Below are 27,271 nucleotides of genomic sequence, written 5' to 3'. Positions count from 1 at the left end.
CCCGAGCAGCAGGACCGCAGCCGTTCCTACCTCTTCTTCGCGCCAAAACCCCCCTCTTAAATACGTTTGCCCAGGATTCTGGGGACACTTTTAGTAACCAATCGGAAATGCTGTTGTCGAAGCGAATGAGAAGGATTTCTTTAAAATGGAAGCAGCCAATAGCACGCCGGTCCCCACTAGGTTGTTTACTCGAGAGCACCGCATAAATTCCTCGAAGGCGCGCACATTTCCGCTTGGCACACAGATACAAACACACAAAACGACATCCGAAACACAGGGAACGCAAACCTCCCAGTCAGTGCACCACGCGACCCGCCGTCCGCGCTCTCAGCCCTCGCGGCTCGTCTCCGGCGCATCTGGTCCGCCAGGCAGTGTGCTGCCCGAAGCAATGACTTTGTGCGACTCTCCTGGAAACCACGGGGGTCTGCGCATCTGCTCTGGTGGCTTGGATGCGGCCTTGGAAGACCTTGTCCCCCGGCAGCCAGCTAACCATGCGTCTCAGTGCATTTTACTTTACCTAAACGTTCGAACAACGCTGGGGAGGGGGCTGCACAACGCCTGCTTACAAAGAGCCAGAGAGAAAGCGGCTCTGCCAAATGTCGGGGTGTGAGCCCCTCTAATGGCTCCCCGCAAAGCAGCGAGCACAAGGATAGCAACAGTCGCACCGCGGGGAGAACACTTTCAGCTTGTTCGAAAAACTGGTGCACGAAAGCTGCAAAGCTTGCTATGAGACACCTCCCTCCTACGAAAAAAGTGTCCCACTCGATTGTAGTTCCGTCTGTAGAAATTAAACACAACTAAATGATGTCAATAACTCAGTGCAGAGTTCGAAAATGGAATTGGGTCAGCTTGACATGAAGGTACAACAATAAAATACGTGCGGAATATTAAAACAAGGCACGGAGATGGTAGTAACTTAATATCAGGTCAAACAAATTACAGGCAGGAAGATAGAGAATATACGCACAAACATGAAAATATTGGCAACGCAGTCATATGTTACATGGCACACTCAGAACGTTCGCATGTACACGTTCACACAAAGCACAAAAAATGGGTTTGGGAGAAGTCATAAGTAATTAATCCACAGTTTCGTCTGCACTAGTAGATCTCAGTCTCACTATCGTAATCGGTCCTTGCTGCTTTGGTCTCAGTGTGAGGTCCCACATGGCTACTCTGATGTGCCGACTCGGAGTAGGAGCATGCCTCAGTCGCATTTTCACCGTAGGTTTCGGGATCGCTGTTCGTCACCGTCGACGCCACTGCCCGTTTCGGCTTTGCGGAGACACGAACACTGCCTCCTAACTCATGCACGCCATCCACACCACAATCACTGTTTGCTGACTCGTCGTCGCCGTCCTTATCGGAACCAAGACGAGTGTGGCAATGCTTCAGACGTTCAACTTAACGTTGACATCTCGGTTGTGGCCGGTGCGATCGATGACCTCCCAGTTGTTCTCGTATACTTTCCGAAGCAGACGGAACGGCCGTGGTACCGGTGGACCCTTTCCTTTCGCTCGAGAAGGCGTCCATAGGTACACGAGGTTTCCAGGGCAGAATACAGCTTCGCGTCGCCTGGAATCGTATGCTTTTTTGTTCTTTTGCTGCTGCTCCCTCTCGCGCCGAGCTACTACCTCGCGCGCCCGGCGAAGCCAGTGTAAAACTTTGTGAGCATCCATTCCGCCCCGTCAGTCTGTGTGGAGCCCAGGGCTACCTCAACAGGAAGTGTTGGTTCTTGTTCGGGCAGAAGGTAAAATGGAGAAAATCCCTTCGTTTCATGCTGTGATGAATTATAGGCGAAAAGGACATAAGGCAGGAATTCGTCCCAGTCCTGGTGGTGAGAGCAGACATACATGCTGAGCATGTCGGCGAGCGTGCGGTTGAAGCGTTCGCACAAGCCGTTGGTTTTTGGGTGGTACGCTGTTGTTTTGGCGTAGTCCGTACCCATGGTTTTAAATATCTCCTCAATTACGGAAGCGACAAAATGCTGTCCGCGGTTCGTAATGATGCGGTCTGGAGCTCCGTGGCGTAGGGCGATCTCTCGTACTAAGCCCTGTGCGGCTTCAGCAGCTGTGGCTTCCAGGCAGGCTACTGCTTCAACCCACTTCGTGTGGTAATCGGTCATCACGAGGATGTAGCGGTTCCCGGAGTGACTCTTTGTAAACGGCCCCAAGAAATCCATTCCCACTGGCGGAATAGGCTGGAGAAATCCAATTGGCCTGCCAGGTAGGGCTTTCCGCGTCTGGCAGTCGGGGCAAGGGAGCACATAGTTTGTCACCTGTGCAAACATCCTAGGCCAGAAGTAGCGCCTCCGTACCTTCCCCCATGTGCGCTTGACTCTGAGGTGGCCTGCCGTGAAATCGTCGTGGCAGCTCCTTAATACCTCAGTCCGCAAGCCTTTTGGTACGACCAGAGCGTCGTAGTCTTTCTGGTATCCCTTTGCCCGCCTGTGTAATGCACCATCAATTATCCGAAAGCACCGTGCCGTTCTTTTCAGTGTTCTGGCAACGGGTGAATTCGGGTTCTCGAGATGTTGTATCATCTTTCTCATCCAAGGGTCCTCCCTCTGCTTCCCACCTATATCCACGCGACCCAGCACAAGCAGTGGTGTAAAGTTGACTTCACTAACCGGTGTCAGCTCGTGTGGCAGGCGAGAAAGGGTGTTGGCATTTGCGCTCTTCAAATTGGGACGGTGTTTTAGGGTCATGTCGAACACCTGTAATAGCAGGGACCATCGCATGAGGCGTCTGTTCGGATTTTTGACTTTCATCAGCGATGCGAGGCTGGCCTGATCGGTGACCACGGTGAAGTTGCTTCCAAAGATGTACGGCTGGAACTGCTTACAAGCGTACACAACAGCCACGCATTCCATTTCTGTGGTGCTGTAATTAGCCTCGGCGTTGTTGAGTTGACGACTGGTGTATGCAGTGACATGTTCCCTACCGTCGTCTTTCTGCGCCAGCACGGCACCAATACCGTAGTCGCAGGTATTCGTATGGATTTCTATGGGCTTGCCTGGCTGGAATTGACGCAGAACTGGTGCTGTAGTTAGTTTTTCTTTGAGCGTCTGCATTGCCGCCTCGCATGCTGTGTCCCAATCAAAAGAAACATTTTTTCTTGTCAGATTCGTCAAAGGTCGGGAGATTAGGGAGAAGTCTTTGATGAAACGCTGATAATAATTGCAGATTCCCAGGAAACTCTATATAACTTTCTTGTTTTTCGGAGCTGGGAGCTTTTCAATCGCAGCTATTTTCTCTGGATCTGGCCTGATGTCGCCAGTCAGCACGTGCCCGAGATATCTAATTTCTTCATGAGCAAAGCTACATTTTTCAGGTTTCAGACACAGGTTAGCTTCATCAAGAGTGCTTAGCACCCTGTCCAAGTCCTCTAGGTGCTTTTCCATGGTCTTTGAAAAAATGACAATGTCATACAAGTAAGCCAGACATACCCTCCAGAGAAGGCCGCTCAAAACTTTATCATCCTCTGGAAGGTCGCGGGGGCATTGCAGGGGCCGAAGGAACGACATTAAGCTCATATAGACCAGAGCCGCATGCAAATGCTGTCTTCGGCTTGTCCTCTTCGCGGATTCTTACCTGCCAATAGCCTGAGGTGAGGTCGAGTGTTGTGAAATATTGAAACCCTTGCAGCAGAACCAGGATGTCATCGATCCGCGGCAGTAGGTGCACATCTTTCTTGGTCACTGCGTTAAGGGGGGAGGCTACCCTTGAACACCAACATTTTTGTTTCTTTATATATCTGAATGAAATTTTCAGGGTAGGCTCAACCATTTGAAGAACTACCAAATTTCATGGAGCTGTGGGCACCGGTTCTCAAGTTACAGGAGTATATCAATGTGGTTCACATAGGTCGCTTATTCCAGGCCTGGAGAATTTGAAAATAGTTTTGGCACTGTGAAATTTATTGTGGTCATTCCTGGATAGGTGCCCCAGGGCAAGACAGAGCCCTTTTTCTAAATTTTCTTGCTGGAAAAGTTTAGCACAGCACGGAATTTAGTGTTGCCAATTAGACCTTCATTAGGCAAATTTTAATTGCTTATGACAAATTTCAGATACAATAACTTGAAAAAGTGGGCTTGTATTGCCCTCAGAAATTTATTCAGGTACGAAATAAAAAAAAACTCATGGAAATCCGATAAGTGGTTCCCGAAATGCAGTCAGAATGAGCAGCCACACCAGGAAAAAAGTCATTTCTTAACGTGGCCCTTGAGAAAGTTTCAAACCTATTCCTAGGTCTAAAATGACGCTGCAGAATAGCTGGTGGTGTCCTTGCACAATTTTTTCCTTTGCCGCCTCTCATTCTTCACCCGATTCCTTTTCTGGGCCTTGTCCATGCGCAGTGCATCTTTTTCTGCAGCTCGCTGGATGGCTAGGTGGCCAGTTGTGAGCCCCACTAACACAGAGATTTCTTTGGTGGCCCTTTGACAACCAGCATTATACAGTCGAACCCGGATATATCGAATTCGACGGGGATCGGAAAATAGTTCGATATAGCCAAAATTCGATATACAGATATAGGCCAAAAAAGCACTCGCGATCATAAAAAATTGTGGCTTACCAATTGGAACAGCCGCGAATCACATAGCATGTGCACACGATATGAAAGCGCTTTATTTCACGGAAAAAAAATCACTAATTTTGGGCTGCTTTTTCCTCTGGGAAATGATGTTTAAAACACTAGTTTCAATCTTCTCGAGACTGTCTAGGTGCGAGAGCCCAGTGCCTTCCATTTCGCCGCAACAGCGCCGAATCAGGCTGAACGCTGACGCCAGTTCAGTGGCTGTGCACGGACGCGTTTCTTCGAAAACACAGTTGCCCTCGTTGTCGCTGGAATCGCTGTCTTGAACGCCAGCTATTCCGGCCACAATGTCCTCATCAGCGAGGTCGGCTACCGCTTGAACTTCGCTGTCAGCGTTAATGAAGTCATCAACAGTAACTTCGGGCGGGACGGTGCTGGAAAAATTGGACAAGTCGCGGAACGCGTCCTCCAAGCACTCATCGTCATCTAAAGCTTCCGGACATTCATCTCTGGCCACTTCAAAGCCTGCCTTGCCAAAACAGTTGGCTACCGTGGCCTGCTTCACGTCGCCCCAAGCGCCGGTAATCATCTGGATCGCGCCAAGCAGGTCAATCTTGAGATCGGTTCCCATGCGGAGGTTTATGAGGAGCCGTTGAATAAGTCGCTTCCGATTGCCTACCTTGAATGCCTTTATGATACCCTGGTCGAGGGGCTGCAGTCTCGCTGTGGTGTTCGGCGGGAGAAACTTCAATTCGATGTGCTGCAGCTTGCAAGTTGTTTGATGGGCCGAACTATTGTCTACCAGAAGGCAAACTCGGCGGCCCGACTTGCCCAACTCAGCGTCCCAAGCCTGCAGCCATTCAACAAAAAGTTGACGTGTCATCCAGGCCTTCCTATTACAGTCGTAGCGGATGGGAAGCTGTTTAAAGTTCTTGAAGCAGCGCGGTGACTTGCTCTTCCCGATCACGAATGGCCGTAGCTTGCACGAGCCATCCATGTTGGCTGCAAGCAGCACCGACACACGCACTTTGCTCATTTTACCACCGTGGCATGTGGTTCCACGAAGAGCGAGTGTCTTATTCGGCAACATTTGCCAAAAGAGACCAGTTTCGTCTGCATTGAAGATTTCTGCAGGCGAAAACTTCTCAGTGATTTTCGGCCACTCCTCAGAAAGCCACTGCTGCATCTCCTGGCTGCTGACAGCCCCACTTTCGCCTGAAATGGCCTTTCCTACACTGCCGTGGCGGTTTTTAAACCGTTGCAGCCATCCAGTGCCACCGCAAAAGTTCTCTTCTCCAAGAGCCGTAGCAAACCATTTGGCCTTTTCGATTAAGGTCGGGCCATCCACGGGAATATTTTTCGCTCGGATTTCAAGAAACCACGTGTAGAGTGCCTTCTCCACTTTGTCAAAAGCAGCAGGGCGCACACGACACGCTCCCGAGCGACTTTCCTCACCTGCTTTAAGCTTGATGTCCTGCTTGTTTTTTAACAACGTACTTAGAGTACTCCGCGGAATGCCGAATGCGTCTGCCACGGAGGACTTCTTTTCTCCATTCTCGACACGCCGGATTACTTCAAGCTTTCTTGCAAAGTCCAGATTCTTCCTCTTTTTTTATGTCCGTGGATGCCATAGCTCACCAGATGACTGCAATCAAACACGCTACACACGGCACGTTGAAACAGAGGTACGCACAACAACACGCACGATGTGCAGATGGAGCAGTCCGAGCGAAGCCTGTTCGAGTGACAGTCAACGGGGCTGCGAAGGAACGGCAAAGGGAAAGGAAAGAAGAGAGCGGGGAAAAAGATCGGCGGAATATGCCGTCGAAGGCGCTATGTTCGTTTTTTGAGCCCTCTCTGGCTCTCTCGTCTCCCCTGGCCCACGAGCGACCGTGCCGACCCTTCACTCTCTCTCTCTCCCTTTTCCCAGGATGCGTGGCTTGGAAACGTCGCCGCGTCTCCATGCCGCGCACTCTCTTCGATGAGCTCCAATGCCCTTGCGCAATGCACACGCCGGCGGTAGAGGAGGAGCGAAAGAGCTCGCGCCGGTGGGGCGCAAGAACGGGAGAAAGGCTCTGCGTCTCCGTCGCTAGGCGATGGCCGCGCATGCGCAGAGGAGGAGCCAGCTGACTGACTCTGCGGAAAAGTTTACCTCTGAGGACCGGACACGAATGTCTTTGGGATAAGCGCACCTTCCAGGGGCGCGGCGCAGCACGCCGTTCGATATATCGAATGTCCAACGAAAATGGAATTTGATATACTACGCAATTGTCCTATACTTTTACATAGTATTTTCAAGGGGGTAATCTGTGTGTTCGATATAGCCAATAATTCGAAATATGCGGGTTCGATATATCCGGGTTCGACTGTATCTCAGCACTGCTTCATGCAGTGCTGTCTGCACAGCAATCAAAGACGCGTGCTGCTCCTTTGGCATCAGGGACCATAGGACAGAGTGGAAAGACTCGGACGCATTTTGCGTCTTTGCACCCAGGCAGCGTTGCAGAAGAGAAGCCTGCAAGAGGCGCTGGTAAACAGGCAGCATAGCCTCAGCCTCGTAGCCTGGAAGGCAGTACTTGTGCTTTGGCTGTGGTGAATCACTTGCCTCGGCAACCTTATGACGGCACCTCGAGTTGGCACCCTCTGGGCAGAAGTCATAGCGAGGCTCCTATTCAGTCGATGTGACATGGTAGTACGATGCCATCACTGGACGCTGCATTGCAGCCACATCGTTGGAGTTGTTTCTCAGGGCCCAGCCATAATAGTCTGTCAGTTTACCAATGAGAGCCTTTGTTAGCCTGCCCTTCCCTCCCAGTGACTTTTCACTTTTCTGCACAAGGTTCTGCAGTGCCGTGCCCATCCTCTTTTGGACCTGGTTGAGGCACTCTTTAACAATGGGGACTAGTCTAGACGTTCTCTTCCACAAGGGCTGAGAACGTGGCGCTGTCTCCATCAGAAACAAGCGTTGTGTAACGCAGGTTGTGCTTTGAGACTGAACGGTTGAAAAGAATGAAAGCTGCTTCTACTTCCATCCTCCCTGATTTAGCATCACTGTTTTTCTGGAAAACATGACGCTCATGCCAGCTTGAGTAATCTGCATCTCCAGGTTTTGGTCCTACTTGACAACCAAGGCACTGGTTAGACGGAACCACAGCATCCATGATGAGGCCTGTATGGTACTCAATCACCGCCCCAACTCCAATGGGATGTGTGGCCATGCTTATGCCAAGTTCCATCATATACTACAGTGATGTCTCTGCAAAAGCTTGGGTCCATCTCCTTGTAGACCTCCTTCACTGCAGCAGCTGATTCGGTGTAGAACTTGTCCATGCACTGGATCTCTCTGTCCCTGAATGTCTTCTTCAGGTGCTTCTGGAATGTGCTGTGATAAAGCCCTCTGTGAGATACATTCATCGTTGCCCAGAAGTGGTTGAGAGCTGTCTGGCCCTTGCCAATCTGCTTCATTGCCATAACGGCTCATATGTTCACTTCAAAGGCCATTGCTTCATTCTGGCGTTGGGAGTTCCACGAGCTTGCAACCATCCCACAATGTGGGCACATCAGTTCAAGCTTTGTTGCCAGTCTAAGCTGGGTGCCTTCTTGAACGGTCAACCCGGGCGCAAGGCAATGCTTGCACAAGGTGCTAGAGAGCAGGTCGCTTAGGGTATCCATTTGCACAAGGCAAAATTTCGCACCTTCACTTGTAGTGTGTGGGGGTTCTTACTAAGCCGTCGAGCCTCCTTTGAGGTCTAGGCCGTGAACTCCGAGCTCGCGGTATCGCACACCACGCGTGGCCGTTCTCACGGCGGCGCAGCAGAAATGCTAAATAAACACAGCACGGAACAGGACGCTTTGCCCGGGGCCAAACGTTTATTGGGTTCTCCCAAGTCGCTGGCTGCTTGAATCTTGATCTGTGACCCTTGCCGTCTTGGCTTGGTCGTGCGGCTGATGGGGCAAGATGGCGACAACAAAGAAGGGAGGTAATTACCTGACGTCCTCTCTCTGCCGCGGCTCGCTGAAGTCTCTCTCCGGCCACGACCGGTACCCGCCGATCTCGGCGCACTTGCCCATTGTCACATTCGGCCAATCAGCGACCGCTCCAGCGGTGCCTGGCGGTGCGCGCTTGCGACCGGTTTTTGAGCAAGGAGGCGGCGCAGCGCTCTCGAGCAGACCATCTGGCTACTCGCCCGTGGGGAAGGAGGAAAGCTTCCGCTTTCCTGCTTCTCCACGGCGTGCCCCGCCGGCCCGGGAAGGGTACGGCACTCCGAAACTCCCACACTCCTCCTCCCTAAAGACCGAACGTCCCCTGAGTTCAGCGGACGGTAGACTGCAATGATCTCATTAAAGCCTTTACCTTTATTGGCCGCTTCCAAGTTACAAGTCCCCCAGCAGATCGAAATCCATAACAAGGTCTCCGATGTCGTCGTTTGCTGGGGTTGGCGTCGCAGCAGGAGGCGCGGTCCCTGGCGTCACCCTCACGTATGAGCGCGGTGGCGCATCGCCGGCCTGATGCGCCCAGGTGGCGACGGACCGACATCGGGGTCTGGCTGTCCCGGCCGAAGCGGGTCCTCGGCGCCCGGCTGCCTGATCTGGGTGGCGGGGTGCGTGCGCGGCCCCCGAAAGCTGGTGATGGGGGTCAGGCGCTTGCAGGCCGCCGGCGTGGTACTCCGCTGCACCGCGGCCTCCGTGCTGCCGTGGCCCTGCTTGTGGCCGCTGCGCCGATTGACGTCTCGTCGCCCCACGTCCGACGCGGTCTCCGTGCTGCTGCGGTTGCAGCAGGGGTCCTGCGTGGGGCCGCGGCACCGGCTGGTCCCGAGTTCTTTGTGACGATGGCCGGCGAGCCCGTTGCCGCTGGTGGTCAGCTGGATGCTCGTGCCCGGAAGCTCGCCCCACCGACACTTGATAGGCTGCCTCCATGGTGGTGCGTTCGAAGTGAGCGCCGCGGTCACTGGGGGCTGACGACCGTCCTCCCGCAGTGTCCTCTGGGAAACACATTTGAGCTCCCCATTGGCTCTTTCCTTCGGGTCTAATATGTCGCAGCTTGCCATTTGGAAAAGTCACGGTTCGACTGAGGAGCAGGGGTTGGTGGGGGTCATCGCGTGGTCCCCTTCTGGAAATTTTGAAGTCCATTGACCTCTTTGCGGCCTCGGCCACCCTTTTTCACCGGTGGGTGCAATCTTCCGGGGTCCCTCCGTCCTTCGTCCACTAATCAGCCTTCGGCACGGCTCGGGCACCCTTCGCCCCGTTGTCCCCTTAGAAGCGCTTTCGCTTGCTGCGGGTATTGTAGGGGTGCGTCGGGGTCAGCGACCTTTCCCCGCGATTTCGCGTGGCCGGAACCTCCCTCTCCACGGCGACTTCCCTTTGGGAGTACCTTTTTAGCTCCCCTACATGGATGGGCCCGCTCAGGGTCGTGGGTTCGGGCCCCACGTTGCGCGCCAGTTGTGGGGGTTCTTACTAAGCCGTCGAGCCTCCTTTGAGGTCTAGGCCGTGAACTCCGAGCTCGCGGTATTGCACACCACGCGCGGCCGTTCTCACGGCAGCGCAGCAGAAATGCGAAATAAACACAGCACGGAACAGGACGCTTTGCCCGGGGCCAAACGTTTATTGGGTTCTCCCAAGTCGCTGCCTGCTTGAATCTTGATTTGTGACCTTTGCCGTCTGGCTTGGTCGTGCGGCTGACGGGGCAAGATGGCGACAACAAAGAGGGAAGAAGGGAGGTAATTACCTGACGTCCTCTCGCTGTCGCGGCTCGCTGAAGTCTCTCTCCGGCCACGACCGGTACCCGCCAATCTCGGCGCACTTGCCCGTTGTCACATTCGGCCAATCAACGACCGCTCCGGCAGCGCCTGGCGGTGCGCGCTTGCGACCGGTTTTTGAGCAAGGAGGCGGCGCAGCGCTCTCGAGCAGACCATCTGGCTACTCGCCCGTGGGGAAGGAGGAAAGCTTCCGCTTTCCTGCTTCTCCACGGCGCGCCTTGCCGGCCCGGGAAGGATACGGCACTCTGAAACTCCCACAAGCGGTGGCAGATCTGGGATCGGGCGTCATCGCTTCAAACTTCCGTTGTGTCGCTGGCATGGCGCCAAGTCTTTCTTGAACAACAGCACGTTGTGCATCCGCCGCCTCGATCTCCTCGCGCGTCAGGAAATGCGTTTCCAAGTGAACGGCGCACGACGCGTCACGCTTCGGGGTAGATTCCAGACCGTAGCTGGAGGCCGCAATCGCCGAGGTTGAAGAGTTCTGTACACAAGGCGTGCCCGAAGCAACGCTTTCTTATACCGAAGAACCTGCTGGTACGTCGCTGAAAGCGGCGACGCAATCACTGTCTGGTAGCGATGTAGCAGAAGGTACGTGGCTGGAAGCATCGACACAGTGGCTGTTGGTGGCACGCTTCTCCGCACGAACCAACTTCATAGCACGCTTCCGCGCACCGAACGCGTGTAGCGTCTTTCGCTTTGTTGGACGCATCGTGTCTGACCGCACAACAGTCTGCAGGAAACTGTTCGGACGGCACGGCGAGATATCGTAAAGACGATGACAACAGCGAACACAAACCTGGCGAAACGTGAAGAGAGCGCACAAACCACAAAGACCGCCAACAACGAGAAATGGAAAGAGCCATGGCGGCCAGTGCAGACGATGCGCCGGCTGCCGCCGAATGGGGACCGCCTTGTCAGCGTGTGCAGCAGCCAATAGCGGCCGCGCGATCCCCCGCGTTCTCGAGGAGCGCACTCTTCGCCCAATCGCAGCCTCGCATTTCAAACGCGGGAAGCTCGAAAGGCGCTTTGAGGGCCCCAATCACAAGCGAGCCACGCTTCCACCATGCTGCCGCCGCGGTCGTCAGCAGAGGCAAAAAAAAGAGCAAGAATTCACGAACAAAACAAGACCAAGATGGCGGCGCTCGATTCGCTGGCTGAGAAACGGCATGCGCTCGAAGTTGGGGTATTTTCGGCACTTTCTCGCAGCTCAGCGGCTGCCGCGGCTTGTTCGATATTTAATGTGAAGTACTTTCACAACGAATTAGGCATTGATATTTGCAGAACAGGTAGTTTATGACACAAACTGTCAGAATATTCACTTTTCCAAAAATCGACTTTTTCGCGATTTTTCGGTTTTCAAGGGCCGCGTCCCCCCTTAACTCTTCGGAAATCGACGCAGAAACGCCAACTTCCCTGCGGCTTCTTTACGAGAACGACGGGTGGTGACCAGGGTCTGTGTGACTCTGATCACTCCACCATGAAGCTTTTCCTCCACTTGCGTTTTAATTACTTCTCTCTCGAAGGGTGAGTGGCGGTACAGATGCTGACGAATGGGTGTCAAATTTCCAGTATCGATAGTATGCTCCGCAACGTGAGTGCGTTGAATAGGGTTGTGCTCGCCGGTAAACAGATGACTGAATTTACGAATAAGGGAGAAGTGCTCACCCCTCTCATATGGCGTCAGGTGTGGCCCAGTCTCGACGTCGAAGTTCTCCGTCATGGAAGGGTCGGGCGGCACGGCGAGTCTGAGTTGCGCCTCATGTAGGGATGTGGCCCAGCCAATCCATCTCGCGATGCACCACTATTGGCTACAAGGTAGGATTAGCAACACGGACAATTCCAATTCCACCAACCACGTTCATGACTGCTCGCGCAACTTGCAGTCCATTCCTAAGGGTTGAGTTAGGCTCGACGAGTTGAATTCCATTTCTCGGTATGCGTACCCTCAGAATGGCTTTCGTACGAGGCTGGATGCGAACTTGGTCCTCACTTCGTTTAGTGATGATGTTTGCCTGCAATTGCACGCCAGCGTCGATTTGCAGCTGGTATACGTCGCTCCCGATCTTTAGTTCTTTTTGGCGAAAGTCAATGAGCAAGTTTGCCTGCCGGCAATATGGAGGCCCACCTAAGAATTCGTACTGGCAATCCTTGAGAACGATGAATTTTACGCTGAATTTGGCTGATCCGAATTGGAGTAGTACTTCTGTTTCTCACGCCGGTGACAAGTCTCTGCTGATTCCTTTGATGAAGGCAGTTCTGTCAGTTAGTTTGACTTCTGAAGAAATTTTAGCAGCGAATTTAGAAGAAATTATGTTTACGGAGGCGCCTGTGTCAATGATAAGGGTGGCCTTCGAGTTATTTGCCTCAACTTGCACTGTGAGGAGCTGGTTTTCGCTCATCATGCACACAGGTGGGCAGGGCTGACCACCTAGGCCCTGCCGTTCCCGTTTCCCAAGTTGGGAGCTTGCTCGTTGTGTACCTTTCTTTGCTCACGGTCCTCGTCTGTCCATCGCTGGCGACACTGTCGAGAAATGTGGCCGTTTCGGTTACAGTAGTGGATCGCGGTCGTCCGTCGTCGGCCCGCGTTGTTTTCGGCGGCCATGGCACGCGGTTGCGAAATATTTCTTCTTCAATTGCCTTTAGGCGCCCGGATAATGATTCAAGATATGCGGCAATTGCCTTGAAATCTTGCTCACCTTCGAGCCTTTGTTGCTGATGGTAGGATGCAGCAGTGCAGGTGGGAAGTAGGTGGGGCTGCCCAGGCACAGGAACAGGCTCGGTGGTAGCGCTGCTGGGTGCTGCAGGGATGTTCGAAATCCAGGCACCCATTGGCAGGTAAATGGTGCTCGCTGGGGCTGGCAGCAGCCGAGAAGCAAGACCCATTAGCGTGGCCTGACTGAGACGCTGCAGTATTTGTAAGAAGTCTGCGCAGGTGGTCGGGTTGGATCGGCATCTTGGGGTCGACCCTAGCGCACAGCTGCAGCACATCGTAGAAGTACTGCTCTGGGGATTCTGAAGGAAACTGCACACGATTCTGTAGCCGGAGATAGGCGATCTCCGCGGCGTGGCGGCTGTTGAAGCAGGCCTTGAGCTTCGCCGCCCAATCACTCCACGAACTTGGCGCACCGGTACGTAGTTGCATTGTGTACCACTTCTTCGCGTCCCCGTCAAGAGCAAGGTAAAGGAACTTAGTGTCGCTGTCCCAAGAGTTCAAAGATGCGACGTGTTCATAGCAGGTCAGCCATTCCGCAACGGACTCTTCCGGGGTTCTCTTGAATACCGGCGGGGCGATGGACGGTCTCGACTGAGGGCTCGTCATTGTAGCGAAGTCTACTGACGCCTAGCTTGGCTCACTTCTAAGGTTGAGGCGCATTTCCAGTAGAGCGGGGTCGTCAGAACCCCGCACCTCCACCACTTGTAACGAAACGTACGTCAGGACGGAACGGTGGCTCTGCCACCTCGAAGAAGTTGACCACCATGTGTCGATGAGTAGCATGAATTAACTTGATTTATTTAAAATGGGTACAAAACATCATTTAAACTGAACAAACTGATTTACAAGTTCTAAGAGTAAATAATAATGCAGTCAGTCATACCAAGAGGCGCGCAACATCTTCCGAGCAGAGGTCCCGAGCAGCAGGACCGCAGCCGTTCCTCCCTCTTCTTCGCGCCAAAACTCCCTCTTAAATACGTTTGCCCAGGATTCTGGGGACATCGGAAATGCTGTTGTCAAAGCCAGTCGTCATCATCATCACCAATGTTTACTTTATAAACGCATTCTGCTCTGCTATGCCTCCATGGCTTGTCTGTACTGTGCCCATTTTCAGGCTGCGCTCTGGTGGGCGCTCCACTCAGCTACTCAAGTTCGCGGTACACCTCCGTTCATTACGCCGGGCTAGCTCTGCGCCATCAACGAAATTTCGTTACATTGAAAGTCCGGCGAAATTTACTTTGTTATATGGAGACTAAATATACATGGTGTTCTATCGGACAGAAGTTACAGAAACTAAACTACTTCATTACATCGGGAATTTCGTTAAATTGAAGTTCGTTACATCGAGGTTTGACTATTTCCATCAGACGTCGTCACCGTGCAACTTTTCGCAAAGTGTGCTTTTCCATACTCGCCGTGTTGACTCAATCTTGCAACCTGAACATAGCAACAGTTTATCTGCCTTCTTCAGCGCTGCAAAGGCGTTGTCTCGGCGTAGCACATGGAATTCTTCAACTGTGATGCTTCAGCTATTCATTGTGCAGATGTTGCCTGCTGCTTCGGCGCATGCCGAAAATGGTACGTGCTTAATCACACACGTCATTTGGCTCCACACTGACCTTCCATGCAAACTACAGAGCTGATGATGATCGTGAATTTTTATGCAAGGGCATTTGCAGCCAAAGAGCGCCATGGCACAAGGTATTTTCGTTTGCTCAAGGTGGGGTCAAAGGCCCCCATTTCCCAAGCATTTCGCCCTGAATAAGCCGAGCACCAGGCCAGGGGAAGCTTGTATCCATTGTACTATCACCAGTGGGTACCCGGTGGCACTAGGGATCGAACCCCGCACCTCCCGCATGCAAGGCGGATGCTCAACCAGTAGGCCACCGCTGCGGTCACAAAGCACAGAGCTGCTAGATCGTACATAGAACAATTTTGCAACAAGACGAGGGTGGGACAATGTTGCTGAACAGATGTGATGCGTGCAGTGGCAGTTCTGGTGAGCACTCATTGCTAGGTCTCCATGATTTGTCTGCGCTTTTCTGCACTAGTTCACAAATGTTCCGTGCCAGTGCAGCGTCGGGTTTTGAGGTGCGAGTGTAGCCCGAATTCAGCACTTTTGGTGCAGCGGTCAAATCGAGCACAAGAGTGCGGAAATGTGCAAGCCTTCATATGGTGCAGCCTGTGTGCGTTGATTTTGGCAATGTTAGTGTTAGCCGCGTGCCCTTATATATGCGTGGGATTGTTTGTTTTATTCACCACTGTGTATTTGTTCGAAATGGCAGATTTCTTCGTAGCAGCCATGGAACTTGTTGATTCCAACACTGATGAGAAATTTCAGTCCGCCCTTTCTGTGGCATTGTGCAAACTAGCACTGGTCGACCATCAGAGAGTCAGGGGTACTTTGAACAGGTGACAACTGTATGCTTGGACTTTGAATTCAAGAGGCTGTGCAGGCTGCCACTTCAAGACTTTGGATGATTTGTGCACGTGGTTCAGGCTCTCACTGTTTTGTCCGAAAAGTATCCGCAGATTTTAGTAGAAAAGAATTGCATGATAAATTTGAGCCTTGGAGCACAAGTGTGTACTTTGTAGCAAGCAGATTTGACGTTTCTTAATCATCAGTTATGGTGTGCATGCAGAGATTGGTGAACTTTCTGCAAGCTGTTAGCTGACCAAGCACTGCCAACATGGCCCACAGCAAAGTGGGCTTCCTGGCACAAAGTGGTGGCAAAGGCCCCTGCAACACCATAGGTTGCATTGATGGCACTTGCATTGAGCTTCTGAAGCTACAAGATCCTGCTTTATATATCGACCGGAAAAAGTATGCATCAATAATAATGCAAACGGTCTGCAGAGAACAGAACAAGTTTTTGGATGTGTACATTGGTTTGTCTGGCTCTGCATGTGACGCTTGGGTGTCGAAAGAGAGCGCCTTCTCTAAAGAGGCTGCAACCTAGTGCGGTGACTATTATATACTTGGAGATTTCGCATACCTCCTGCTGACTTGGCTTTTGACAGTTTGCAAATACAACGGCTCCAGTTTTCCAATGTGGGAAAAAAAATCCAACTAGCACCACAGCCAGCAGAGAGTGGCCATTGAAAACTACTTTGGCCATTTAAAGCAACACTTCAGAAGGCTCTACCTTGTGGATGCCAAGGCAGTCATGCAGTGTTGTCGCATTGTTATGGGAGCATGTGTGCTCCATAACGTGTGCAGTGCCGAGAGGGATTTCACTGCAGAGTTTGGAGACCTACCTGCTCATGACGACATCGGTAATGACGAACAGCCAAGTGTAAGCGGCACTTCTGCAGCACACTGTTAAAGCCGAAGGTGGCTGATAGTCCAGCATCAGTGCTGGGCAAGAATGCACGTATGAATCATGTGGATAGAAATTGTAGCTGAGCACATTTATTTGCCAATAACCAAGCTTGAGTGACTTTTTGGCTCACCATTCTTAAAACAGTGCAAACAAGAGGATGCAAGAGACGTTCACACAGGAGCTTGTGTGTGTAATCTCTTGTTGCGTCCTCGTCTGGTTCGTGCTGTTTTAAGAATAATTTTGCTTTGGTAGCACATACAAGGTGCTTATGAAGACGCATTTTTTCATCATGCTGCTTTTACTTCACAGCTATGCCATCCTGTAGTACATTTATCAGGCTGCCAATTGATGTACCCCTTTGCCGACCACCACCATTCCTTCTTGATGGCAGCCGCCGCGGTGGCTCAGGGGTTATGGCGCTCGGCTGCTGACCCGAAAGACGCGGATTCGATCCTGGCCGCGGCGATCGAATTTGGTGGAGGCGACATTCTAAAGGCCCATGTACTGTGCGATGTCAGTGTAGGTTAAAGAACCCCAGGTTGTCTAAATTTTCGGAACCCTTCAGTACGACGTCCCTCAAAGCCTGAATCGCTTTGGGACGTTAAGCCCCCATAAGCCAAACCAAACCCTTCTTGATGGCGTCGCTTCACTGCTGCGGGATGCTGATAGTTTCTTGTCTTAACCTTTATCGTGAGCAGGCCCATTTTCTTGCAGCATGTTTTCTCCTTCCCTGTTACTTCCGTTATTAAAGCTTCACTAATGTCAGCATACATCAGTGTATAAGTTGCACCCCCCTTCAAACAGCAATTTTTCTGAAAAAAACATGCATAAGGTTGCATAACATGCATAACATGCATAAAAAAATATGCATAACATGCACGCATCCCGTGACATGCAGTGCTTACATGTGCATGTACCGCAGTGGTGCTCCAGCTGCTCCATTTGCACCATTCTCTTACATTTACATTTTGCTGCTCCAGTCTGCTCCAAAAAGCAGCAGACTTATCAATATTGCACCTTAGCTGTGCAAAATGAAGATGCGGTCACAGGAGAACGGCTATTTTTGGAACCATTCAGGCTTTCAGTTGGCGACATACTGTAACGTTTCTGTAGTTGGCAATCCAGAGTGGGCTGGCTTTTGTTAGAATTTAGCAGCCAGTTCATTTGCCACATGAAGGAAGGAAAGAACTCAGAAGAGGCGGTTAAGTCATATTTTCTGAAACCAGCTGCCCCCTGCTCCCTCCCCCCCCACTTGGCTGCCGTCTCAGCGTGCTTGCGCATGCGCAGCAGGCATTGCAGCAGACGGCACCACAGAGCCAACGCCTCCTAAACTTGTTTCAGGCCTGCGCGTCACTGCCGCGGCACTTCGAACGTGTTTTCTACCCAGCGAGTCTGTATGCTGTGTCGAAGGCTTGCGCGTCGGCTGATGAAGTCTTGAAGCTTGCGTGTCTGTTGATGATGTCTTCCTAGGATTAATTCATTTTATTAGCTCCGCTGCTTGGTCTGTTGCAAGCGCATTGCTTAGTGAAGAAACACGCTGTAATTCCGGTAGAGCGTTGCCGCATACGTTTGGTGGCATGAGTTTATTTACATGTACACAAGAATAAGCACACAAGAGAGATGAACACTACATAAACAACACTTCATTTCGAGGTCAGTGTCTTCAATTTTCCCGCTTTCGCGTCGACTTCTGCAACAGCATCTGCGTCATTGCGTTGCCTGCAATAGTTGCTTAACATTATATTTTTTGAGCACTTGGCAATCATACTAGTAATTAACAAACCTTGGTCGTGCCCATACAAGCATGTCACAAGGTCGCCGAACTCTGGCAGCGATTCGATAACCAGTTGTCGAACAACATTCCACTGGTTTTGGTGTTTGGAGAAACATTGTGGCATTCTCTGGTAGTAATAGTTTTTTTACAATTACCTCGGTGTGCATCACGACAGTGACGACACATGCACTTGGGAATTTCAGCCCGCCTCGATTCAAGCTAGATACCAAAGAGTGAACATCGGCATCATCATTTTCTGTTGTTTTGCAGTCCACAACAAGCTGCTCTCGGCAGAAACTGCACTTCAGGGCTTTCATTACAAAATGAGCACAGAAGCCACCAACGCAGCCAAACACAGGCGCGCGTGAACTCAAACTGTCCAGATCTTCTGAAAACACAGAAATTTGAAGGAATGTGCAGCACTTGACAAACAACTGTCCTCATCGTCGTTGAAGTCACCGGCGCACATCACAGGAAGTGTGTTTTGGAGGCGAATTCTGCCTTCGCACTTGTAAAGCTGTCGGATGCTGATGTAGTAGTTACCTCCAGTCATTTGTCTGTACTGGCCAAACCAGTTCTCCAGGCCGTCTGTCTGCACTTTTCCGAGCAGCACATACTTAAAACCGAGCTCACAGATGCAATAATTTGAGAATTCAAGTAGAGCATATGCTGAATGCCTCAGAGCATTCAAAGTTTTCTTTGTGAGTGTGCCGTTGTCGTGTTTGTATAATATTCCCATACGTCAAGCCAGGTCACGAAGGCGTCCAAAAAGGATAGCTTGGGGTCATCATTCGACGATGAAATTGGTTCTTTGTACACGTCGCGATGGTGATAGCCCTTGTGTGGCGTCTTCACATTAACTACCTTCCACCAATGAATAATTATTCTGATGAAGTTGTCAGTTTCTTTCGCACGTGAAAGTATGGGCAAATCGCATTGCGCGTCCAAGGCCTCAGCCACAAAGGCGTTGAAAACCTGTAAGGCTAGTTTAAATTTTGCCTTTCTAAATTGCTTGGGTTTAAAGCCTTCGAAGACAGCCGATAACTGTACTTCAAGAGCTGAGACGCTTCAAGTTTGTGAAGCTCCCTGAGATCCTTAAATGATGCCCACTGTATAATATCAGGGTGGACGGAATTGTCAGTGAGGTTAAACATGGGGAAATAAAAGTTGGTTCCAGGATTTCTTTGGTTAAGCCAATTATTTCTAACACACTTTAACAGGTGCACAGCGTCAACGTAAAACATGGGTCGCGCTGCATCATCTGGATGTCGGTAAACAATCCTCACCTTATGCGGCATCGTAAACATGCTTAAAGCCTTCCTATTGATTGAGTTATTATCTGTTACTACAGCTAAAACTTTAAAACCAATTCTTTCCAGCCCAAGGATTACCTTTTTTAAGACAGCATGAAGTGACTGCATTTAACGTTCTCACGGGGAGAATGTGGACAACCTCTCGAAATGAGCTCAGCATACTTTGCACCATGAACACATGTGCAGTAGTTGCAGCTTCATCTGAGTTCACTGCTGCCCCTGCAATCTTTCCTCCTTTGTAGTCCATAAATGGCTGAATCTGGATCTCGTCCACCATTAAGGTAACAGCACTCTCATGCGATTTCAATTTATTAAACCTCTGGCCAGTGTATTTAAGAAAATTCTGGTCACCTGATTCGTTATCAGGTGATAAGCGGAAAGATGAGCAGACGTTCCTAATGGTTCTCGAATGTGGCAAACTCAAACAACCAGAGCTCATCAAAAACTTGTACGCATGAGGAGATATAGTATGCAGTATGCAAGCAAGCACCATTGTTTGAGACGAGTAATGCAATCGCTTTTTCTCAAGCAACAACACTTGTTCCCTCAGAAATTTAAAGGAGACTTTTCTGTTTTCGCAGACGCTTTCCTCAATCTTTTACATGAGGTTTACTATCAGGTCAGTAACGCCATCAGAGGAACCTTTGTCGTTAGTAATCTGCTGCAGCTTATTTAATATATCAAGTAGGACATTGATATCACCGATTTCGTCAGGCACGACAAAATCTCCTAAACGTTTCACTGAGTTGCCGTGAAAACACACAGTGATACGAAGATCTGCGAAAACAGTAACAGAGGACTGTAGGACCGGCGCGCTTTCATTTGCGATATTCAAGAACATGCTGCAGTTTGGGCAATTAATAACAGTCCATTCAACTGGAACACACTTGACTTTTAAGCGCTCCATCATTTCATGCAGTGATGAAAACTTGCACTGGATTTGTTCATGTTGATAGCAGGCTGCGGACGCTTCAATGGCACGAGCAAGACATGTTGCCTCCCGGCGCATTTTTTTGGCGTCTGGGGAGTCCCTTGCTGGCAAGGCATCTCTCCTTGACAGATACGATGGACAATCGGGGAATTGGGATGGCACTGATCCAAGACGCAAGCGTGGCACATTTAGTGGGACTTCGAGCACCTTTCCTGTCCGGGGATCGGTGTACGATGAGGAATGCTCGAGGCAGGATGCGTGGAAATGTACGGCGCACACCTGCATTGCAATAGCAAAAGTGCGACACCACATTACCGACGCAGTACAATCTAATACAGTACAACCTCGTTAATTCGAAGTCATTGGGACCGCGAGAAATCTTCGAATTAAGCGGGCTTTCGAATTTATCGAACACACCAAGAAATACGACTTAGGCAAAAAAATTCGTTGCAGGAACGTGCTACCTTTATTTGCCATATTTTGAATTACTACTGAAAATAATCAGAGATGCTGGTTTGCCGCGTCCGGTAGTTTGCGGCTCCGAAGGTCATGCTCTCGAGTTGGCCAACTAGGTGAAACATCTCTGTACTTCCAGCAGAACTTCTGCTGCAGCGTTGAAGTCTTGTACTTTGGCATTTCGTCCACTGCTACGGTCAAAATGCTAGCACTTCTGCACAGTCCCCGCAAAAATTAACGGCACAGTAGCCGACCCCCAAACGCGGCGCACAACACAAAGAAATGGCGCAGGCGACACCTGCGTCCCTGCGTGGCGGTGGTGGCGGCGTACTTGCAGCGTTGGAGGCACGGGGGAAGAGTGGACGAAGCACGCCATGGGACGGAGTGGGGTCGAGATCATGTGATAAAAACCGGTATGCCCGCCGCGCTGCAGTGAAGCACGTCTTCTCCTCTGCAGGCGCGCGTTTCGGCGGTCCGCGAGGTGCACCGCGGACAGTTTTTTGTGCCGAGAGTGCTCCGGCTGGGGCGCTTCGCCTACAAATCATCGTCGTTGCTATGTGCCTTTGCCTCGCGGCTCTGTAGGGCCGTCGTTTCGCCGGGTTTGCGGCGAAACATGGATCAGGCATTGCCGCATAGCACCCCAAATTTTCGAATTAACCGGGCTGGCGCAGGCCACCTGTTCGAATTATCCGGCCAAATTTACATTGGAAAATATGGGACTGCAGAAAACCTTCGAATTATCCGGGATTTCGAATTAACCGAGTTCGAATTGAGGTTTTACTGTACCGCGGTAAAGCTTAATTTTTTTCATGGCTCCCTTAAATACCGTACATTTGTCGCAACAGTAGAGAAAATAACTTCGTACCTTGTTGTTGGCAGTAGGTACAAAATCCTTTTGGGGAATCGCACTGAGCCACTTCTTATAAAGCTCTTCATCCTTTGGGAAAGAAAACACTTGGACCTTGTTCCCAGTCTTGTAGTTGCTTGAGCACATAGGTACACAACACTTGTTAGGCATGTCGAAGCCTGCATGCCGCAGAACTGGAGCAAGAAAAGCAGCAGTGAAGCTACCACGAGGCGACTTGCTCGACAAACTAGCTGCGTGCAACAAGAGGGGGGAAATGTGCCGGGAGGCGACGGGCCGGAAAAGCCGGTACGGGTCAGAAATGCTGGTACGCGGAACCGGAGGCACCCGCAGGGGTAGGTCAGTGGCTGGGTAGGACGGCGGCTGCTGACATCACCAGAGAGTGTGCAGGCCTTGAAAAGTTTTAGGAGGCGTTGACAGAGCCCAGCGTTACTATCGGCTCTGCCTTCGGCCAAAGACTCCTAGTTGTCCTTGCGAAAGCGCATGACTTCCGGCACACTTTTTGGCGTGCAGCTCAGCTAGTGAGGGCCTCTCCCGAGTTTTCTTCCTTGATGTTTGCGCATCATGTCGGTTGCATCAAAAGGTTGCATGTCAGTCAATCCTGAAGCTGGCTGAAGAACAAAAGCTTGGAGCAGGTTCAATGAGGTCAAGCTTTGTTGGAACAAGAGATTTTCACCCTTGCTGATTCACTTTGCGAGCTTGATGACTGTAAAAAATTCCAAGAAGCGTTGAGGTAGTGCCAAAGTGAAAAAAAGAATGGTTCAAGTGAACTTGCCCTTTCGACATTTAGTCAAGCATGCGTGGCTGAACTTGCGTGCGAGGCAGTGCCAGCATTAATAAAATGTTTTGTCACTGTTTTTTGTGAGCACTTGTTTTTTTTTTTCTTCCTAGCTACACGTGGCTAAACCTGATCTCGTTAGTAACAAACTCTTCTGGGTGACTTATTCCGTTCGTGCTGCTCTCGGGTTGCTCCAGAATTATCGTTCCGATACAAAGGTGCTCCAAAAATTGCTCCAAAACTTGAAATGGCTGGACCACAACTGGTACTTTTCAAAGTCTAGACAGTACTTGGAACAAAAATGCTTTATTTCGATAGCATGGACAATGCGCACTATACTTACAGATGACGTTTAGGCAAAACCATCGAACCCTTCTTCCTCAGTCTCTTACAAATATTGCAGCAATTCCAAGTGGGAGTTCCACAGGCGCATTGCTGCAGTCTTCAGACTCGCTGGTGTCCAGTTTGCCAACGTTGTCACCACTCACGAATGGGATCAACCCAGCCATTTTAAACCCGGCTACAACTGTTTTCATAGAAATGGAGTCCCAACCGTCGTTCACCCATTTAGCCACTTCTCCAAACATCTCTCATCTCAGGCGTCCTGTTTGTGTGAAGCTGTTGTCCACCTCAGACATCTACAACTCCCACAAGTGTCTCAGAACCGCATTTAAACTGCGGTTGACAGAAGTGTCGAGCGGCTGCTGCATCTTAGTCATGCCGCGGGGTATGAGGACTGGGGCGCAGCTCTTAGCACTAATATTTTTTCTTGATGAAATTGGTTATGTGCACCCGCATACTGTCCATCACGAGCATTCCTTGCTTCGTGTGGAAAAATCCACCGGGTCGGCATGAAAAAGCTTGGTTGAGCCACACACATCATATCCTCATTCATCCATCCTTTGGCATATGCCTGTGCCACCACAGCGGGAGGAAAAGAGTACTTTTACAGTGTCATAATAGTACATTAGCAGGGGAGGCAGCTTCGTGCCGTCCCCGCAAGAGGCGAGAACAACGGTGAAGGGTAACTTCTCATCACTTGTTGACCTCACCGCTGTAGTTTGTGGGGGTTCTTACCAGGCCGTCGAGCCTCCTTCGAGGTCTAGGCCGTGAACTCCGAGCCCCAGGTATCGCACACCACGCGCGGTTGTTCTCGCGGCGGCGCAGCGGAAATGCGAAATAAACACAACACAGAACAGGACGTATTGCCCGGGGCTTAACGTTTATTAGTATCTCCCAAAATCGCTGGCTGCTGGATCTGCGACCCTTGCCGTCTGGCTTGGTCGTGCGGCTGACAGGGCAAGATGGCGACAGCAAAGAGGGAAGATGGGAGGTATTTACCTTACGTACTCTCGCTGTCGCGGCTCGCTGAAGTCTCCCTCCGTCCACGGCCAGCACCCGCCGATCTCAGCGCACTTGCCCGTTGTCACATTATGTGCACCCGCATACTGTCCATCACGAGCATTCCTTGCTTCGTGTGGAAAAATCCACCGGGTCGGCATGAAAAAGCTTGGTTGAGCCACACACATCATATCCTCATTCATCCATCCTTTGGCATATGCCTGTGCCACCACAGCGGGAGGAAAAGAGTACTTTTACAGTGTCATAATAGTACATTAGCAGGGGAGGCAGCTTCGTGCCGTCCCCGCAAGAGGCGAGAACAACGGTGAAGGGTAACTTCTCATCACTTGTTGACCTCACCGCTGTAGTTTGTGGGGGTTCTTACCAGGCCGTCGAGCCTCCTTCGAGGTCTAGGCCGTGAACTCCGAGCCCCAGGTATCGCACACCACACGCGGTTGTTCTCGCGGCGGCGCAGCGGAAATGCGAAATAAACACAACACAGAACAGGACGTATTGCCCGGGGCTTAACGTTTATTAGTATCTCCCAAAATCGCTGGCTGCTGGATCTGCGACCCTTGCCGTCTGGCTTGGTCGTGCGGCTGACAGGGCAAGATGGCGACGGCAAAGAGGGAAGATGGGAGGTATTTACCTTACGTACTCTCGCTGTCGCGGCTCGCTGAAGTCTCCCTCCGTCCACGGCCAGCACCCGCCGATCTCAGCGCACTTGCCCGTTGTCACATTTGGCCAATCAGCGGCCACTCCGGTGGCACCTGGCGGTGCGCTTGTGACCGGTTTGAGAAAGGAGGCGGCGCAGCGCTCTCGAGCTGACCTTCTGGCTACTTGCCTATGGAGAAGGAGGAAAGCGTCTGCTTTCCTGCTTCTCCACGGCGTGCCTCGCCGGCCAGGGAAGGGTACAGCATTCCGAAACTCCCACACTCCTCTTCCCTAAAGACCGAACGTCCCCTGAGTTCAGCGGACGATAGGCTGCAATGATCTCATTAAAGTCCTTACCGTTATTTGCCGCTTATAAATTCCCCAGAAGACCCAAGTCCATCACCATGACCCCGATCTTGTCGTCCTCTGAGGGTGGTGCTCCTGGGGATGGCGTCGTGGCAGGAGGCTCAGTCTCTGGCCTGGGTTGTGCGACCAGGGCTCGGGGCTCCGGGGCAATCTCCATCCGAAGCACCCTGGCCGCGAACACAGGGTCCCTGGCCATCCGGGCCCACACCACCTCGGCGTCGAGGTCACTCCCCTCCATGTGCTGCCGGTGGTAGTGGGAGGCGACGTATGTGCCGGTTGATGACCAAGCCGCCACACTCCGAGCAGTACACGGCCGCCGGCTCCGGTGGCATCACGACGGCTGGGTGTGCCTCCAGGGTGTCCACAATGGTGCCGCCACGAAAAATGCAGGGGACCCGCTTCGGCGCCAGGCCCGCCTCCGCCTGCAGCTGCTGATCCCACGGCGCCATGCCCACGTAGGAGTGAGGTGGTGCATCGCCGGCCTGATGTGTCCAGGTGGCGACGGACCGACGACGGAGTCCGGCTGTCCCAGCCGGTGCGGGTCTTCGGTGCCCATCTGCATGATCCGGGGGGGTGAGGTGCAGGCGCTGCCCCCGAAAGCTGGTGGCGGGGGCCAGGCACTTGAGGCCAGCCAGCATGCTGCTCCGCTGCACTGCGGCTGTGGTCCTGCGTGTGACCACGGCGCCGGCTGCTGTCTCTTTGTACTGCGGTCTCTGTGCTGCCGCGGTCGCGGCTGGGGTCCTGCGTGGGGCCACGGCGCCAGCTGGTCGCGAATTCTCCCCGACCCTTGCCGGCAAGCCTGTTTCACTTGCTGCGGGTATTGTAGGAGTACGTTTGGGGCAGTGGCGACGAGTTTTTTCGGAAAAACAAGTCTTTGCTGGCATGTCAACGCCGAGGAGCCAGAAAAAATGGGGGGTGTGCAACAAACTACCTGACTCGCTTTGTCGAATGCGTGGAAGGCGTTGTTTGTTCCCTGCCGTTGAAATGTGGAAAAAAGTATATATGACAGACCGGCAGATGCACTAACGAAAGACTGAAAGAACATAAAATTAACATCGATCAAGCACGCAGGCATATTGGAGTACATGTGAGAGATTGCCCATCCAAAACTTGCATGGCTGAGTATGCGCAATGTAAACTGATCGATAAACACGCCAAGCAGCTGGTTCATGAGATAATTGAGGCAGCCGAGATGGCAAAGCTTGGAGATGATTGTATCAGCAAACCATCTGTACTTTTGACAAAAAGGAACTGGAGGTGTTGGATGTATGATGATTCTGTTGGAAGTGATGATACGCATGGCAGAAGTCAGGTGTCGGTGTCTCGTGCTGTTCGCAACAGTGTATAAAGCAATGCATGCCTCGAAATAAACTTGTAGAGCGTCAGCGCTCATTGTGTGTTCTTGCTTTGTATGTATCGTCTGTGTTTTTTTGCGCTATTACTCTAAGGGTCTTGGCCTTGAGACGGAATTGCACTGTAGGCAGACCCCTGCGTTCGGCTCGTTGCTCGAGGACCCATGCGCACAGACTATCCTCAAGCTCCGGCCAGCGTGCCTTCTTGCCGCGATTGGCCTTCTTGGTCGACTTTGTTGTCTGGAGCACATTGGTGGCTTTGAGCCAGTACTGGATAGTTTTTTCGCTAAAATCAAACTGCCTTCCTGCAGCCTGGCTCCCATGCTCCTGTGCAAATTCAACTGCACGCAGTTGCAATTTCGCATCGTAAATTTTTTGCCTCTGAGGCGGCGTCATGGTTAGCAACGAATAAGGCATGACACTTGCGAAGCACGTTGTAACGATCAGTGCAAGGAAGACGCCATGGCAGATGGCAGTGACGCGAACGGAAGCGGCTCGAAAATTGAAACTTCATATGGACAAGCTAGCCTTTTAAAAATAACTATGTATTTTCTTCCTTCAGACTAAAATTGTTTGTAATAATGTATAAGCTGCATTTCATATTTGAAATCCAGTTTGGTGTTACTTGGAGTTCCTTCTGAAATGTAGTTCCCTGCTGGGTTCCTTTCCTTCCTTTTTCGTGCAACAGGCCTCGTCATGTAGGAGGGGGCATTGAGGAATATCATCGGGATGGTAACATCAATCAGCGCCGGCTTCTTGCGATCGATTTCCACAACCTTCCCATTTGTATGGTATGCTTCAAAGTCCTTTGAATGTAGTGTTCATCCAAATGCCTCAAACACGCAGCACAGGTTTTGTCCAGAGCCTTGTCATCATCAAACATTGTTTCAAACCCATTTTTGCAACCGAAGAGTTGTATGGGGCATGGAGCAACGACACCTTTTCGTTTCACGACCTGTAGCCACCTTTGTAGAGCAGCACTAGACTGTAGAGCCGCTGAGCTCAAGAGGCAGGTGTTCCCGCCGGCCGGCGAGCTGTTTGCCGACACGGAGACGCCGACAAGTGCCCGCGCCAAGGTGCTGGCCTGGTACTCGTTACTGGGTGATAGCGCGG

At 51.5% G+C, this 27,271-nt stretch overlaps 1 long non-coding RNA gene and 1 pseudogene across 1 annotated transcript in view; one reads left to right on the top strand and one right to left on the bottom strand.

The window, feature by feature from the left end:
- The window catches only part of LOC144121905 (uncharacterized), an 89,337-nt gene that overhangs the window by 9,986 nt on the left and 52,080 nt on the right, over window positions 1-27,271 (top strand). The gene's annotated exons all lie outside the window — the stretch shown is intronic.
- LOC144121904 (uncharacterized) lies at window positions 4,253-8,695 on the bottom strand (annotated as a pseudogene).

The sequence above is a fragment of the Amblyomma americanum genome, chromosome 2 (genome assembly GCF_052857255.1).
Source record: "Amblyomma americanum isolate KBUSLIRL-KWMA chromosome 2, ASM5285725v1, whole genome shotgun sequence".
NCBI lineage: Eukaryota > Metazoa > Arthropoda > Arachnida > Ixodida > Ixodidae > Amblyomma > Amblyomma americanum.
The sequence above is the reverse complement of the archived record's forward strand: the minus strand, read 5'-3'. Positions and strand labels throughout refer to the sequence as shown.